We start from the raw sequence: 15518 nt of genomic DNA, 5'->3' as shown, positions 1-15518 counted from the left end.
ATCAACGAAAGATAAATTTAGACAATCCAAATTCACTTGGTAGAATTTTTTTTTTAGTAAAGAAAATAAAAAGAGATAAATTATTACAGAAAAAAATGTTCTCACAAATTAACAGGCTTCATGTTGTATGGGAGCACTGAATGCTAAGCACTACAAATGAAAAAGGGATTCACACACTTAAACACATAAAACTCATAAAATTCCAGAAAATCAGAGGAAGAGAAGATCCTGAGAGCTGTGTAAAGAGAAAACCCATGCTTCTAAGGGGAACAGGAATCAGATTGGCCTCTGCAAGGAACTAGAATTATATATATGTGTGTGTGTATATATATGTAATATTTATATATTTTCATATTATATTTGATATAGATATAAATATAGATATAGATATATCTTACAGAATGGAATAGAAGCAGTGCCTCTGCAGTCTGGTTTTCCCCTTAGTGAAACAGACATTTCTGACATGCAAGACCTCATAACACTTACTTGAAGATCCTCATTCTTAAAAAAACAAAAAACAAAAAACAAAAAACATGCCCGGGACTGCGTGTCCACAAAGGAGAGAGAAAGTCCAGGAAAGAGAATCTTGTGGGATACTAAAGCCATGGGGTCCATAAGGAACCCAACAAAAACAGCCCACGCCCTCAAGTGACAGAGGGTCTGGGCAAACAGGATGGCAGAGGAGGGACAGGCACAGTCTCAAGTACAGTGTGACTCCTGCTATGACGGGACCTGCCCAGTACAGGGAGTGGACATCAGTTACTCAGGGCCACGCTTCTTGTCGTCAAGCTCTGGAGCTGGACATATGTGAACGCACGTTTTTCAAAAGCAAATACATAGAAATAGATTAAGTTTGAGAAACTTGCTTTCCTGAAATAAATTTCCTGGAAGGAATTTCTGGCACTGACTTCAAAATTTTTTTAAATGAACTAGGAACCCTGGAAGAAGGATTTTGGCAGGTTCTCAACCCCGGGATAGGACCTGGTTGTGGTTGCAGAGGCTTTGGAGCGGACTCAGCCACCTTGCTCCTGTCCCAGTGAGGGAAGATTTGGCTTTGTGAAGTACTTATTCTGCTCCAAAGTCAAATGCAGCCACTTTCTGATTATAGTACTGTGAACAGGCAGAAAAACAGTTCTGTCTTGTCGTTATTCTCTATTCTTCCATTTGCTCTTTTAAGAAAAATTGTCTAACAGTTTTATTGTTAATCAGAACACACAAAGGAACATGCATTATATGATAACTGTGACAAATAGGAACCTCAAACCCAATTTAATGCCTGCTAGGACTTATACCATAATTAATAGATGGCTTGCCACTCATTAAGACATAATCTAATTGTTCAATTTTTAAATATTATCAGCTATTTATATATGCATTTTTGATGATACTACTAACATTCTGTTGACTATTAGCTGATTGCAAAATGCTGCTTTTTATAACTACAATTTTATAAAATAATTTACTTAAAAAGACAACTTCTTCCTATGTTGAAGCATTACAACTGAACATGTTATCAAGATATTAATTTGTTTTAGCTTTTTATTTTAATCAAATCTATTGTATTTTTTTTTCATTTATTTATTTTTGGGGATAAATGGAATTGTGGCCATGGAATTTCTGTTTTGCCCAAACATATTTTTTATGTTTTTTTCCCCTCTGTTCTTTCATACTTTCTATTTTTCCTTAGACCCAAAATAAATTATTTTTTCTAAATCTTTAAGATTGAAACTATGCTGATTCTAATGTCTCTCTATTTCTTTTAAACCTATTTTGAAGTAATGTCATGATATCTGGTTTACCTTGTTTTGTATTGTGTTAGTAAAGTCAGCCTTCAACAAATATTGGATGAATTATTAGTAGCATCCAGATTAGGGAGTTTCTGTGTATAAATTTTTCTGCTTGTTTACATCGTCACATTTATAAGTTAGAAACTAAAAATCAGAAGCATTATGCATATTAATCAATTGGTATATAGTGATGATGATGTCACTACCTGCTACTATTTATTGAACATTTAATGATAAACTAGATACTTCTGGTATATTATCTAATTGAAAAATCTAGGAAGCTAATGCTTCTAAAACAACATGCTCAAGACATCAGGTAGTAAGTGGTGGTATAAAATAGCCTAATTCTGTTTGGTTGCAAGTTATTAACCATTAAACATTTTACTTCCTGGCTGAGCCACTGTGTAGTATGAACTGATCAACTAGAATCAGAATCCTTTACAGGTTAATGGAAGCATTTTCTTTCTTTTTTTTCCTGACCTTTTTGTCTCATTTTTAAAAAACAAATCCATATTAACCAACTAGGTGCAGGCACATAAATTACACACACAAATAGAAATAGTCTTTGCTCTGGAGTCATGCACAGTGCAGAGGACCGTGTCATCAGTTAAAGAGTCACGGTGACATTCAGGGGAAATTATGATATACAAAGGAGGGGGAAGGGAGAAGTTTTGGGGGTTTGTTTTAAACTGCAAATTAGAAGAGAAAAAAGATAAATCTAGTCTATTTCCTTTATCTTTCTGGGAATCTTTAACTGTCTGTGTTTATATTGTTGTTCTTCATAAGACATACATGTTCGAATACTTGCTAACTGTGTATATGGATGAAATTATTACTTGGGGAGAGCTAAGCACATAAGGAAAGGGCTTTGGGCTTAGTCCCCTCATGGTCAGCAGAAGCAAACAGGGTGTGCTGGTTCTCAGGTTAAAGGAAAGAACTGCAACATTCTGGGGAAGTTGGCCCTATGGTGACTCCCTGCGTTCCTTATTTAGTTCAACTGTCTAGTTTTCTGTTGCTCAAATGAGGAATTCTGAAGAAAGTTGTTATAGCACTTAGTGTTGGTTGTCTATGTTAAGCTGGGTTACAGAAGTGTTCCTGTTAAAATGTGAATTCCTGAGGCCACCATGGCAGCCATCTCCCCTTGATCTGTTAAGGTTTAGAACAGCCCAGAGATTTTGAGTCCCATTAAACTCTGATAGCAAGAAGTTCTGAGTGCTTTGTAATGAAGGAATGCTTTTGAACGAATATCCAAGGCCATTGTTAGGGGCCAGTCACCCCATGCCACCATCCAAGGCTCCCCCAGGACCATGTGACATGACTCAAATTCCATATCTCAGCCCTTTGGGTTTTTTTGAGAATGTTTGGACAGGCCTTGTTGCATAGTGAGAAGTACTAGATTTTCAATCAAGAGATTTAGTTTCTGTATGACTCTCCTCTGACTAACTAGGAAGTTTGGAGCAAATATTTCACCATCTGAGGATCTGTGGCTTCATTAATAAAATTAGCATATATTTTGATTGATAGCTAAAAGACATAATGGATTAGAAAAAGTTTTGTAAAGTTTTCCAGTTCTACAAACTTTAAAGAGACCAGCCTAGTCCCGTAGCCCCTCATATCCCTGGAGAAATCACATAATTCATGAAGATTACGATGCAAATGCTGGCGTAGCACTATCCTGTGCTGCTGTGTAGACAGATTCTCTCCCAGATCTAGGAAGAGGTTCCCTGAAGGCAATCTGCAGGACTTCTGGGCCCTGTGAACTCATAGACCCTGTCTCGGGCAGAGCAGAATATTTCACAGCCCTCAGAGCTTCTTAGCAGGCAGGGAACATGGCTTCCCACAGCTTGTTCCAGGCAGGACTGCCTGAGCATGACTCAGAATCTGAAGAGTAGACCTTAAGTCAAGGAGAATAAATTCTAAAGGGGATACATTGTTCGTGGATCTGAAAGAGAACACTCATTTGGTCTTCGGAGGAAACGGATGTGTCCATGGTGACTGTTGCAAAGAGGATTGTATGTGTATGTCTCCTCCCAGTGCGTTCATGGAATCATTAGGTGTTGTATATTGCTTTTCATTTTTTGCAGATGGAGAAGTCAAGGCACAGAGAAATTAAGTGACTTTGCCACAGTCACAAGCTGGGGAGGACCAGGATTAGAACTTAGAGCGAGCCCCTGACTCTGGGCCTGTGTCCTGCCCCGGAGTCACGCTGCCTCCGTTCTTAGGAGAGAAGACTTTCTGCAAGGTAATGGGTGACCCTGCCCCCACTCTTGGTTGTGTATAGTCCGTGTGAGCTGGGACAACCCCGCTATTGGTAGGGTGTGTGCCCATTGCATGTGTGCCAAGACCTAGACAGCAGCACTCACATCCCCAGCTGGGCTTAGATGTCTGCTCTAGACCACATTGTCTACAAACCACCTCCTCACATGGTCAGAACAGCTACCTGAGCAGCTCACCTCTACCTCACATCTCTCTGTACCTTCACTCACCTCTTTCATCTTTTAACAGCTTCAAAGTATCTCTGCTTTTTCTTCTTCTGAGCCCTTGCTCCAGCTTTGGCCTTCTCCTCTTTTTATGTTTATCACCTCTTCCTCTCAGACAACTGGATTTACCCTATCCTGGAATTTACAAAAGGGAGAGGGAGAGAAGCTTGTTTCCTCACCTCTTGAGCTTGTCATTTGCCCCTGTCCTTCTGGACGAGCCTTGGGCAGGCCACTCGAGACCAGCTGTCCTGCCTCCTCTTCACTGTCCACTGCAGTCTGAAAATCCCAATGTCTTCTTACCTTTCTCTCACTACTTCTCTTTAGAAATGAGCAACAAATTCAGACAGTGCCATCCGTGGATGCGATGTAAATTACTCCCACATCCCATTATCTGATGTTCAAAACTCTGAACCTTGATTTCATGCTATATGATTTCACCCACACTTGACCGCTACTCGGTGGTGGTCTGCATAAGACCACCAGCCCACTTCATTCACTCTTCCCCTTACCAAAGCTTATGGTGACAACCTAATACCCCTTCCTCTTCCCCTCTACGCCTTCTAAAACTTTCTCTCTTCTTCTGTTCCTTGCAGGTTTTTAAAATTATCTTCTTACCATTTAGGACATTCTTCTATAGATGTAATTTTTTCATCTATTCTTGCCCTCCAAAAACTCTGTGTGTATTTTTCTCATGGAGTAGGGCACACATGACATACAAACAGAGGTCCAGGGATCATTGGCAGTGTGATGAACTACCACACAGTGCACATAACAACATTCCTTCTTACATGTGTAGAGCACTTAACAGTTTACAAAGTTCTTCTATGTGCACTATAAGCATTCTTCTATGTGTACTATGAGATCCATTTGATCTTCACATTAAGCACATGGGAAGAAACACTATTCTTATGGTTTCATTTGTATACATGACAAAATTGAGGCCCTAAAGATAAAGAGACTCAGTAAGTGGGGAAAAAAAATTTGTTTGAATTCCAAGCCCAGCCCCCTCTTTCTAAAATTCATATGTTTTCCATTTAATAACTTTGAAACATTTTCAATTATGTAATTTTTTTGTGGAATAGTATATTTTCTCTCCCCTGAACATATGCCACAGGTTACACTTTCTATCACCTGTAAACATCAGCTTTTCAATATATATATGTATATATATATATATGTATATTTTGAGTTGGAGTCTCACTGTCACCCAGACTAGAGTACAGTGGCACGCTCCCGGCCAGCACAGTCTCAACCTGCTGGGCTCTCGGGATCCTTCCGCCTCAGCCTTCCAAGTAGCTGGAACTACAGGCACGTGCTACCCCGCCTAGCTAATTTTTTGATTTATTTCAGAGATGAGGTCTCGCCAAGTTGACCAGGTGGGTCTCAAACCTGTGGGCTCAGGCAATTCACTCACCTCAGCCTTCCAAAGCACAGGATTACAAGCTGAGCCACCGAGACCAGCAAAAATAATTGGTTTTTTTGTTTGTTTTTTTATCAATATTTTTTATTATGGTTTTGTGGGGTACAGTTAAGGATTAGGTGTACAATTACATTTCATTTAGGCACCCTGTTGATAAGAGGTGTTTCCCCATCCCCAGACAGATATTTGCTACTGTTAATCCCATCCCTCCCCCATAGTTTCCCAGTACCGTCAGTCATTTTCTTATAGTATTACATTGGATGTTTAAGGTCCATTATATGAGTGAGAACATGTGATACTCGGATCTTTGTTTCTGTGAGAGGTCACTCAGTATTATAGACTCTAGTTCTAAAAAAGATACCTGTTTATCGCAAAATATTTGTTTTTTAAAAACACTTTTCTTCCTCTAAAAAAAACAAGTAAAATGATTTTGAAAACAACAATTAAAACTGTAAACTAGGAAATCACTAGGATAATTTAAAATATGTGTATAAATGGGTATTCTTACTGAAATTTTATATGGCGAAACATACTTGAATTTTTAAATTTTTTAATCACTTCATCAAAATTTGAGTAATAGAGAAGTCAGATGGAAAATGCTGCATGTAGACCAGATACAAACTCGGGAAGAGTCTTACAGATCTGCTCATGAATACAGAGCACTATTACTTATTAAAAGTAGTTCATTAGTCATATCCGTGTGTTTTGGATTTCTCTAAAAGAGATGTGTTTTGACTTTCTTCACCTCCACTTCCATGGCACGTTCCACAAGATGGTTATTAATTAGAGAAGGAAGCCATCCTTGTTGGTTGGCATGGTGTGAACACAGCATGGGGAGGTAGAGCAGAGCACAGAATGAAGCCAGCTAGGAGGACGACATGGCCCATGTGGGCTGTGAGCCCGGAGCTGAGCTGGTGAGGGCATAGGAAGGGACTGGGTCTGTGGTGGGTGGGGGGACAGGCAGTCACTCAGAGACCTGAGACTTACTGAGAAAGTCACAGCCAGGTCATGGAGGACTGGGATTCTTTTCAAATGGCTGATTGATTATCTAAAACTTTTACTTATACATGGGGAAAAAAAGCCACTAGTAAAGTCAAAAAAAAATGAAACAATAAACTGGAAGAAAATAGTTGCAAAAGATAAGATGAGGAAAACAAATACGTAGGGAACTATTACAAGTTGATATGAAAACTTGAAAAGAAAGAAAAAAGGTAAGCAAAGAGTATGAACAAGAATTTCACAGAAGAGAAAATGCAAAAGGTTAACATTAGACCTTTTGAAGATGTTTAGCCTCATTAGTGGCAAGGGAAAGACAAATTAAAGCCATAATGAGGTTCATTGTTTACTCAACAGAAGAAAAAGACTTGTCTGGGTGCAGCGGCTCACACCTGTAATCCCAGCACTTTGGGAGGCAGAGGTGAGAGGACTGCCTAAGCCCAAGGATTCAAGACCAGCCTGGGCAACATGGCAAGATCTCATCTCTACAATAAACTAAAAACTCAGCCAGACGTGATGGCGCATGCCTGTAGTTCCAGCTACTTGGAAGGCTGAGGCAGAAGGACCCCCTGAGCCCTACAGGTCGAGGCTGCGGTAGCCATGATTATGTCACTGCATTCCAGCCTGGGTGATACAGTAAGACTCCAACTCAAAAGAAAAACACAAAAAAGTGAAAGACTTAAAATCTTTGGTGTCTAGCACTTCCAGAAATGGACATGATCATACATTACTAAAAAGCGCATGGATTTTTCTTTTTTCTTTTTTTTTTAGAAAGCAGGATTTATTAAGAGGACAGAAAAGCTCCCACAGTGGGAGGGGACCCGAAGGACTTGCCTGATTTTTCATATTTAACGGTAAAATGACAATATAATTTCAGGAAGCTCTATCATAGAAATATATACAAAATATGTGTGATAACATCTGTAGCTTATTTTTGTAGTGAAATAAATAATACATACATACATAAAACAACCTAAGTGATCATTAATAGAGAAACTTTGGGGGATGGTTGGATAAATTATAGTAAGTAGATGTATTCTGATGAATCATGTAGCCATTAGAACAAAATAGTTCAATTGTAGACATTGTGCAATGAAGCCTAATTTTGAAAACAGTAAACATACAAAAATTGCTCTATGTATTCATTACACTGTGAAGTAGAGTGAATGTTGGTCCCCTCTGTGTGAGGAAATTGACTGGAGGAAGAGAGATTATAGCTACTGCATTTTTCTCCAGTGCACTGGTTCATATGTTACCGTACAAGGGAGTACTCAAAAAGACATAATTTATTTATTAACAAATTGTTTATTCTTACATGTTTAAAGTTCAATCACCTTTAAAGTATTCTCTGTTTGATGCAACACACCTATCAAGACTCTTTGTACCACTGCTCAAAACAGATTTTGAACTTGTCAGTTGTGATCCCTTTTAGTGCTTCTCCTGTTTTTCATTTCACTCCCTTCCCATTGGCAAAATATTTTCTTTGAGAATTTTTGTCAACCAGAGAAACAACAAAAAAATGTGCTCGGGGCAAGATAGGGAGAATGGGGAGAGTAGGGCCCAGGGGTCATGACATTTTGGGTCAAAAACTGCTGAACACTGAGTGCAGTGTGGGTAGGTGCGCTTGTAAATCACCTATCATGAAATAGGGAAATACATTGACCAAACGCCAAGAAAATAAATAAATAAATAAATTCACTGAAGCTGAACGCAACATCTTATAACAACACTAGCTGGTACCTAGAACACTTACCTCTCAGGGGAAGCCTGTACTATGTGGGGCCCACCCTCCAAGTGACAATTTCAGGGTGTTTTTAGGTTCTTCCTTTGTATATACTTTTAACTTTTACCCATCTAATAATGTAAAGGAAGAAAGGAAAAGGAGACATTGTTGCTAGGCAAGGTCATCAACAGAGAACATTCTGAATTCTTAAGCCGGAGAATTTCAGGGTGGAAGCAAAATGATGATATCACAGCTATAAACATCATGGATCACAGGGAAGCCATACAGAGAGGAGGAAGCATCTTGGAAACTCCAGCAATGATATGGATGCCTGTGTGTCCAGGAAGACAGAAGGAAAGGAAAAAAATAACACAACCACTAAAACCAGAATGTCATAAATTATTTGACAGAAAAAAGAGAAAAAACTCATCAAATATTATTTTAAGGCATCAAAAAAGGTGAACAATAACTTTATTTATTCAGGAAATAATTTCTGAGAAATAGTGGACTGATACTGGGATATTACAAAGTCCCCCTCCTCACTGAATCTCACAAACAATGGAGAACAACCTTCTTACTACTGTACAGAGACATGAACGTCTCATACAGAAGTTTACAAAATACTGAGGGAAGAGAGAGGAGAGCAATAAATAATGGTGTGACAGAGAAAGAAATGGCATGGTCAGGGGAAGGTCCTAAAATGAATTCAAAGCAAGAGATCTAGGAACATTTAACGGAAACGGTGGTGCTAAAGATCTAGTTTGAGTCCTATTCCCTGCAAAGCAGTGGAGACAGAAATGTCCTCTGACAGGCGAGAGGACCCAGGGAAGAGTCCTGAGAACCAGTGCCTTAGGCTGGAGGTGGTAACTTGGAGGAAGGTGATCAATGGCATCCAAGACATTGCTGAGGGATGGGCATTGGCAGGGCTTGGGGGATTTTGGAGATGGGTCACTGGTGTTCTTTGAAACCAGGACTTTAGAATTGCATCCAACAGGGTCCGGACTGCATGAGAGAGGGTCAGTGAAGGGGGATGGAACATTGAGAAGAAAGAATGATGACAATGATAAGATGGCTGACTGGACAGAGGTCAGAGGGGACTTGAGCTTGACTTAAGACAGGGAGGATCAGGAGAGAGGGACAGACAAGCAGGCTGAAGAGAAGATGGTGTGGGGAGCAGGTCCTTGGAAGCCACTTTTAGGAAGAAGACCTGGCAAGAACCTCCCCGAGGGCAGGTCTGATGACTAAGCATGGAGGTGAGATCCAGCAACAGAAAGACCCTACCCCGGGGTGTGATTTGAGGGCCACAATTCCTGGATTCCTGATAGCAAAAAGAGTTTTGAAGGGAAACTTCTTACACAGAGACAGACAGGAAGGAGATGTCAAATTAGAGACACAGTTCTGATCAGCTGAGGGACTCAGACAGTTCCTCTACTCTTTATTACTAAGGGAATCACAAGTGTGTTCACTAGAGGGGTCAAGAGTAGAACTGCAAGGTCCGTAAATCACCCATCGTGGAACGCATATCGCAAGACTTCAGGAGACCAAGCTCAGACCACAGAGGAGATTGACATGATGGGGGCCTCTGGTCCATCCAGAACCCAGAAGGTTGCTATTCAGGCCACACCATGAAAGATGAGACCTCAGTTCTGGCATACACCCATCATGGCATGCCAAGGCACGTGTCAACCTCACTTCTTATGCAATTCTGTCATCATCAAGGTGTGGTGCCAATGCCCAGGGCTCCGGGCTATCGATCTGTTCTGAGTGCTTAGCACGCAGTCAGTCCTGGCCATCTGTCTGACCCTCCTCATACACACAGGCTGTTCTTCTTTCCCCAGCACACATTCAAAGCCATTCCCTTCTTTGGCTTTCTGACATCCCTGGGTATCATTAAGGAAGCAGCATAGATATAATTAAGATAACTGAAGTACATAGAAGTTATATAGCTTGCCTAAGATTATACAGCTAGAAGAAACAAAGGGAAGGTGTGTCCCTGGGAAGTTCAGCCCATGCCCAAGCAGGTAAGCACTGCTCTCCCTCCATTACCCTCTAACTTCTTGCAGTGGTTTTTATATTTGGGCACTTAATTCATTCTGTCTAGTGTTATAACTTGCTGTTTCAGTGTCTGTCTTCCTCAGTGATTTACTGAGGGTCTCTTATTTATAAAGAGTGCAACACTCTTAGGAACTGGGAATACAACAATTGGTTTTAAAATACCTCATCTTCTAGCACTGTGCACTGGCGAGTTTGGGAGTTTAGAAAAAGCTGCAATAGAAGCTAAGGAGCAAGAAGCCTTCACTGGTGCACAGAGGAAAGCTGAGTGTTGCCCCAAGAGTCGGTGTCAGCCCAGGACTCTCAGCAGAAGGAGAGGAGAGAGGAGTAGAGAAGGAAACACTGGCCATCCTTCCTGGACCAGGGCTTCCCTTGATCCCATCACATATGCAGAAAGTGGTTTAGAGGTTCCAAAAGGCCTGAGATTATTGATGCTTATTTCAGACCATACTTGTCTAAAAAAGGACCAAGTACAGGTCACTAAAATAATCCTCTGCCTATCATTTTTGAATCTTCATGATTTGTTTTTGAAGTGTCCCCTTCATGGGTATAACTATCCCATCCTGGGAAACATTTCCCATTTTATTTTACTCATTTCCTTTCCTATGTAGAGTATCTGTAACTCTTAACTAACTTCTTTCCTATTGTCAAGAAGGTATGCCCAACCTCCATGTGATCCTTAGTGAAACCGTGGTGTTTTTATTTTGCACCGCTCAGCAAATATTCAGCAAGCTGCTGCTCTGTGCCAAGTGCCATGCCGGGGGCTACAGCATGCACAGAGGAGACAGTGTTGCTGTGTCCCAGGAGAGCCAGCTGCAGCGGCTAGGCCTGGATTTCTACCGGCATGCGGACAGCTCAGAGAGCTGACTCTTCTGGATAGTGACCCATTTCCCCAAGCTTTCAGGAATACAGCCTCTGAGGAGACATTCTCAGCTGCTCCCTGGCCTGATGTAAGTAATTTAGAAGTCTAAAACCCATGAAAAATAAGGGGTTAGCTAGATTAAAGGATATTGTCAAGAGTCCAAGAGAAATACTCTTAACTAGACTTGAAAGTTGTGTTCCCACCCCACCTCAGACACACATGCATACACACACACACACACACACACACACACACACACACACTTTTTAGATTTTGTAAATATACCAAACTTTTGACTGTAGGAATCGTTATGAAAATTCTACTCTGAAGCTAAGGTACCAATATACTGGTTCAGTGACACAAAAGGACAATAAAATAGCTGTCAATTAGCAATGCCCAGAGGACTTCATCTTACCCTGCATAACGAGTGTTATGCAGTTATCTATAACTTGGATACTATAAACATTTCTATTTTTCATCCCTTTGGGAAAACATACTATACCCAGAAAGTTGAGGTGAGAAGAAAGTGACACACATTTTTAAAGCAGCTGTCATGTATCAGGCACTGCACTAGGTTCTTATGTGAGATCATTTCATTTGATGCTCTCAACACTCAGTGAGTAAGTAGGAATTTTACACATAAAAGTACTCAGATTTACAGAGATAACTTTTTCCAGCATCAGGTGGTAGTACACAGACCACAATGTGCATCTAAAACAATCAAAGGATCACCACTGACAAGAAAGTATCCAAGAATGTCAAGACATTTTAATCTGGAGAGCTGGCAGGTTAGAGGGAGGATCCTGCTCGCAATAGGGCCTTGAAAGGCAAACTCAGAGAGGTTCAGAGCCACACAGCATCAGGGCTCGTTTTCCATCCACCTGCTGCAGTGAGGCAGTCGTAGGGTACTCTCCAAGTCCTGCTGTGTGCCCAGCATTCCAAAATCACAGGAAGCCAGACAGGAGCTCGACACAGTCGCCACCTGAGGGTGCAGCCAGTTTGGGGGAGGATGAATGCCTAAACAGGAGAGTTAAGTTATAGTTATTTTAGAGGCATGTGCAGAGTCTATGGAAACTTGTTTGAAGTAACTTTCAGGGAAGTTGAAGAACAAGTTACTCCAAATCGAAGGATGAAGAGCAAATAGCTTATTAAACATTGAGCAAAAAGCTCATGTGCTGGAGACGTAGACAGTTTCAGGAGAAGCTGGCATATTCTGAACCTTTGACATTTACAGTATTAGTAAATATGGAGTCTCTGAAGTCCCACAGTCACAGAGTTCCTGACTGGCCTTGTTCTGGGTCTTGAAATCCTACATGGGAATACCATTCCTATAAAAAACACATCAACCCTAAAACATGAACTTAGGACTGGCTTCTCGGCGATTCTCCAGAGGCCCTGGGCCTTGGGTGTCTTGCTCTGTTTCCTTTAGACCCAGTTACCCTCAGGAGTAGGGAACAGGGGACCCAGGGAGTGTCCTCACCCTCCACCTCCCATGCAGCCTGACCATTGCTAGCTCTGTCTTCTGAGCCTCATCTTCCTGGAGTAGGTCCAGAGTAGCAGAGGTGAGTCACCGAAACAGGTGGACAGGGAAGGGAATGTATGAGACTTCAGGGCACGAGGGCCACAGTGTAGCATGGTGCACACTATTCCCTCGGGAAGGCTGCTGCTCCACTCTGGCTGACGGTGACCAAGAGAAATTTACAGCAGTGTTTCCAGAACATTGTATTTTTCCAGAATGATCAGAAACCCTGATTTGGACATCAAACCTCCTGATTTCTAGTTGCTGGTCTAATTGTCAAGCATTCAGAGCCAACAGAAGAGTTACATGGCTGGATGGAGCTCCCCGGCCCATACCATCAGGGTCACCCAGCCTAACATTCTGACTCTTTGTGTTCTCTCTCAGAACTCGCTGGCACAATAAAGCAGTGAAGAAGTAATGAGAAACATATTCAGGTTCAGAAAATTAGATTTTTAATGCAAATAAATGCAGGTTTATTTTCTTACTTTTGCACTTAGGGCCAAAAAATTTAAAAAATCCAATAGCTATTGAAAACATAGTTTAAATAGTTGAAGGGTATCTGACTTGATGTTTCATCTAAAGTTCTGGAATGAGTACCTTCCTGCTCAGCCATTCTTTGACACTTAAAGGCAAACGTCATGTTGTGATTGTGAACACAACAGCTAAATGTGAATTAACTTTAGCTCGTCCGAGTGCTAGATATCAGCGTGAACAAAGCTCTACAATGACCTGAAGTTGTCCAGGTCTCCTCAGACCACAGCAGCTGATGACCCCCAGCCTAAGATTCGGGCCCCAAAGTGAAGACAGGCCTCACAAGACACTCGCCCCACGAAACGCCTCTTATGGGTGTGCCAGGTGCCTCTTTACTGATATCCCAGACAGTATAGACCGAGAAACAGATTTCTATGAATAGTAAAGATTTTATGGATCACCCCTTATTTGAATAAAATCAAACATTAACTATTTTGCCAAAGCATCCCCACTGCCTTGATGATCCTGTGGTCACCTTTGAAGCCTTTGAAACTTGGTTTAGTTTTGGTTTAGCTTCAAGCGTTCCATGAGGGTGGAGGAGCTGAGCAATCTCAGTTCCAGGGATCTGAGGAAACCTGTCTGGGACCAAGGAATCCCAGGACTTCCTTAGAGCAAAATGGGGCTTCTTCTGAAGTTGTGAGAGGTTCCCTGCTGTGCTGACCTTCCCCTTCTGTGAGTCAGAATTACTGCATGCAGCCTGGCCACATTCTGTAGGCATAAAGGCATGACTATCTTGGCTGCTTGTGAGGTTGCTATTTCCTGACAGTTCTTTATTTGTAGCATGAAGGTTTAAAACTATGTACTAAAATTATTAACAGTGCAACTGACCAAGAGAAGTGTTAGTTCACTGTAAGTCTTCCATTCATCCGCCCTTTTAACTGGAATTCACAGATGCTCACGATGAGCCAAGCACCTTCCTGTCACAATATCCATCTGTCTAAAAGACAGAAACTTTTCTTTTCTTTTGATAATTTCCTTTTTCTATATTCAAAAGACTGGGTTGAATAGTGAAGTTGATTATGGCTGAAGTCCTGCCTCTGCGAGTCCAACTCCCTGCTCTGTCATGGCTCCTCACTACACACATGCACACACAGGTCTCAGGGTGAAAGACTGAGGGGCACGCACTGAGTCACAGTTCAGCATGGTGTCCCCTGTGCAGGTGCTTTAATTAGTGGCACCCTGGGTTATCTTACTCTCACAAGTTGACTCCGTCACGAGGATGATTCTCCTCTATAGGGTGCCTATCTCAGGACATCTTTATTGCAACCTGTCATCGTTTTGACTACTACTTTCTTAGGGTTTGTAGCATGATTTTTATAATGTTTGTGGCAAACCGGGCATAGGATTTTATTAAGCATTCAACCTATACTCTTTAGAAGGATTTATTTTAGGATTTCATGAGAACACGTGTGCTACTTACTGTATAACCTTAGTTTTATTGTCTTGAGCCATTAGAGCAAACATTTGTCCTATATTTTCCAAGACTGTTTTGATTTCAATTATCCTATCTAGTTATGCCTGCAAATTTCCCAAATATGCTAGAGTTTCCAGTAATTTGGTCTTAAAGCTCTATCTCAAAGACTGATTTTTGCCCTTGACACAGCATAAATATTATTTGTCATACCACATGTGTGTAATTTTTTGTTTTGAAAACATGGCCTCAGGTCCCTAGTGCCCAAGCCACTCCCATATCTGTGAAGGTACATGCCCAGAGGACCAGAGAATCCTAGTGATGAGGAGTCTTCCAGAATGTTCTCAAGACCAAAGCAAAAGTATAGGCAGACATAGATTTTAATACTTGCTGCATGTTTTCTGTTTTCCTCACTCATAACTGAACACTTGTCCTCTAGCACTTCTGTCTAAAGAGCGATTAGCAGAGCAGATCATTGGTGACTGGAGTCAAGAAGAGAGAGGAAAACATGTTAAGGTCAAAACATTATTTTATACACAATTGTACACAATTATTTTATAACAAGGAAATCCATAACCAGAGAGTGGGGAGGGATACTTGCTTTGTTTCAGTTTAGGCCAAGGTCAAGTTTGATAATGCCATGTTTTTATAATAACTTTTTTAAATGTTCTTGTATGACATCCATTTTAAACATACTAAATACTTATTGACTAGTTCATAAAACAATTGACTTTCAA

General features: G+C 41.0%; 1 protein-coding gene across 7 annotated transcripts in view; it reads left to right on the top strand.

Annotated features, from left to right (window-relative positions):
- The window catches only part of MYT1L (myelin transcription factor 1 like), a 273561-nt gene that overhangs the window by 45802 nt on the left and 212241 nt on the right, over positions 1-15518 (top strand). For all 7 annotated transcript variants that reach the window (XM_021711724.1, XM_021711729.1, XM_021711728.1 and 4 more), the window contains exon 2: positions 3872-4029. The gene's annotated coding sequence lies outside the window, so the exon portion shown is untranslated. The remainder of the gene's footprint in view (positions 1-3871; positions 4030-15518) is intronic.

The sequence above is a fragment of the Carlito syrichta genome, unplaced genomic scaffold, assembly GCF_000164805.1.
Source record: "Carlito syrichta isolate Samal-C Ts95f unplaced genomic scaffold, Tarsius_syrichta-2.0.1 Scaffold302535, whole genome shotgun sequence".
Lineage (NCBI taxonomy): Eukaryota > Metazoa > Chordata > Mammalia > Primates > Tarsiidae > Carlito > Carlito syrichta.
This window is presented reverse-complemented; position numbering and strand designations above follow the sequence as displayed.